Source organism: Lotus japonicus, chromosome 2 (genome assembly GCF_012489685.1).
Source record: "Lotus japonicus ecotype B-129 chromosome 2, LjGifu_v1.2".
Taxonomy (NCBI): domain Eukaryota; kingdom Viridiplantae; phylum Streptophyta; class Magnoliopsida; order Fabales; family Fabaceae; genus Lotus; species Lotus japonicus.
In genome coordinates, this window is record NC_080042.1 from 37505024 (window position 1) to 37508247 (window position 3224).

Consider the following 3224-nt stretch of genomic DNA (forward strand, 5'->3'; position numbering starts at 1 on the left):
AGGAAAATGAGACTTTTTGCAAGTAATTTCCTTTTCTAGCTAGGTTTTATGAAGGAGAGATATTAGGGATTTTGATTCTTTGACTTTCAATTAATGGGGGATTGATTTCTGAACTTTTAAAACCTCCAAGGATCTTTTCACATCTGATTTAAAACCCTTTGGATTCAGATTTATATATTCAAAAAGATTAAGGATTTAAATGATAGTTTTAAAAGGGATTTAATTAGGAAATAAGCCAAATTTTGAGGACCAAATCAAGGAAGGTTGGAAGAGTCTAGAAACACTAAAATGGGCTGGAAATTTCGTGGGTTTGAGCTTCTTCTTGGGGAGAAAGAAAAACATTTAATGCTTGGCTCTCACCCCTCACTATAAATAGAGCCTTTCTCCCTCTCATTTCCTCACAACAAGCTCATTTGCTTTCCCCTCTCTCTAGCCGTGAGCTTCTCCTCCCTCTCTTGTCTTTATTTTATTTTTATTGCTTTAGTTTCTAAGCCTTGAGCAAGGTCATTCTCAATATGCTCTGTGGTTGCAGCTTAAGCTGATCTGCCAAAACCAAAAGAGAATGATCTTGATCGGGTTGCTTAGGAATGTTTATGATTTTGGGGGTTTTTCTTAAGAAAATTCATGATGTTCTTATAGTGTTCTTATGATCTTCAAACAAGTATTTTAGAAAAGAGGTTTTGATCTTATGAAAGAGAAAGTTTTTATTTTTCGAGGTTTTTAAGATAGTATTTTTGAAACGACGGGGAAGGGATATATTATCGCTAAACGACTATTAATTCATACCGTTACTCTTTCCACATGACTAGGAAGTTCAGAGCGAGCGTGATCCCGCCAAATCCGAAGTCCTAGGACGTGTTCTGCTGTGACTAAGGTAAGGGCACTTCGGCTATGATTGATTGTGATGGTATGATTGTGAAATGCTAAGGACCTTATGATTTTCGAATATGCTAGTAAGGGCACTTCGGCTATGATTGATTGTGATGGTATGATTGTGAAATGCTAAGGACCTTATGATTTTCGAATATGCTAGTAAGGGCACTTCGGCTTCGGCCTAGATAAATTGGTTGTGATTGTGATTGTTAGAAAGCATGATGCTAGGACTATCGATGATATATGTGCTAGATAAGAAATATGATGATGATGCAATAAATGTTAGCTAGTGTTATTATGAACATGCCTATATGCCTAGGATGTTAGCTACTTTTATTGATATGCATGCAAGTTACTATGTTACGATATTTTGTTCATATGAGATGAACCTGATGGGCTTAGGGCCTAGTGATGATGACTGACTTGCATGGCATGCCATGCATTTGTGGGCCAAGTGACCTGGATTGGGCTTGGTTGGCCACGGCTGGTGACCTGGACTGGGCTAGTCAGTGGTGACGTTCAGGGGATGGACCTGAACAAAGGACGAATGTGAAACGGCAGTGCGTTGGACAGGTCCAACCCCGATCATCAAGCTGTTGGGCAGCGGTGCGTTGGAGGTGTCCAACCCCGATCGTGGAGTCGTGTTCGTCCTGCCTTTCCATGAGGGATTGGCTTATGGATATCCAAAGCGTCTGCATGCATATGCACGAGCATTGACTAACAATAACTTAGAGCTACGAGATAGATTCCCATTCTTGTGCAACTTAGAGCTTGATATAGTTTCCCTATTTGTGAATGTTAGCTTAGGGAAGGACTTGTGATTGATAGGGTAGTATACCCTACTTATGATATATGTGTGTTAGAAGTTGACCCTTGCTTGTTTGTTGTTTGTTGTTTGGGGTGCTTAACGCCTAGACAACAAGCATGCGTGTGACCAGTCGAGGTGCGGCCATACACCTGCTTAATGTGGACGACGGGAAGGCTCGAGACATCGACCGTGCGACTGATAGTTCAGCTATGGGACTGGAGAGAGCAGAGGATGCGAGACGATATGATGCGAGCGTTGGAGGCCTTGGAGGGCACGCGGCCTATGAGTCGGGTATTGAGTGGGATAATTGAGTCTGTACTTGGGGGTGAGCTGAGTTTGTCTATAGGGTTCGAACCTAACCTAGAGACCTTCTTGTTGTGTTGGCTCGGGGGCGGTCGAACACTAGTTTAATCACTATGTTTTAAATTTGAAAGGATCATTGTACGCTTCCAAAGCTTTTATTAATAAAATGAATTATTCAGTCTATTTCTCCAGTTACTATTTTTTTTATTTGCAAGCTATGTTTCGAAAAGGTTTTTATTTCGGCTGAAATTTACACACGTTTTTGGAAAAAGGTTACTAAAGTGACCCTTGAGAAATCGGGGCGTTACAATGGCCGAGATCCGCGCGCAAGCAAACACCTACATTCTGGACGAGGAGGATGATGTTTTCAAGCGAAGGCGCGCGAAAAAGGAGAAGGATGGCGAACAGAGGGACGCATCGCCAGAAGGAAAACAGAGTAAGGAGAGAGGAGAGGGCATCAAGAGGCGAGATAGGAAAGTGAGGACAGGGGAAAAGGCTGTGAAGGAGCCATTGTAACCTAAGAGGGAAAATTTCGAGCGCCGCAGACCGTGGCATCAGGCTGACTCTCGTCGGCAAGAGTAGTCAGGGAAGAGTCTAAATGCACATTTGACGGAGCTACTTCGTGAGGTCAAGGCGACCCACGCAGTTGAGAAGGCGAGAAAGAGACCGACCCACCTCGAGCGGCGTTGGATAAAACGAAGTGGTGCGAGTATCACCGCTCAGCAGGCCATGACACGGGGGATTGCTTTACACTGAAAAACGGAATTGAGAGACTCATTCGGGCGGGGCGATCCCAGATGAATGACCGCGACGATCGGTGGAATGGAGAACGACAGCAGGGAAACCGGTACAAAGGGGTCCGCCAGCAGGACGAACGCAGGCGAGACGACCGTCGCCGTACGCCAACCACTGACAAAAAGGAAACACTGGCAACAAGGAAGAAGGGGGCGGAAGAAACCTTTAATAAGGATCTTGAGCCGCCAGTTGGGACAATAAACAGAATCGCGGGTGGCTTTGGTGGAGGCGGTGACACGGCCTCGGCGAGGCGAAGGCACGTGAGAGCAGTAACATCAGTGACCCCATTTGGTTTCCAGCATCCAGATATTGTGATATCATCAACGAATTTCGAGGGGATCAAAATGCACAAGGATGATCATGTGGTTGTAATGAAAAGGATCAAAAGTTTCAATGTGCGGCAAGTTCTTTTAGACCAGGGGAACTCTGCCGACATTATCTACGG

General features: G+C 44.4%; 1 long non-coding RNA gene across 1 annotated transcript; it reads left to right on the top strand.

Annotated features, from left to right (window-relative positions):
• The first annotated feature begins 411 nt into the window (after window positions 1-411).
• Window positions 412-2122, top strand: LOC130735375 (uncharacterized). Its single transcript, XR_009018421.1, has 3 exons — window positions 412-435; window positions 810-874; window positions 1789-2122. It is a non-coding gene; the product is annotated as an uncharacterized LOC130735375 (long non-coding RNA).
• Window positions 2123-3224: the final 1102 nt, after the last annotated feature.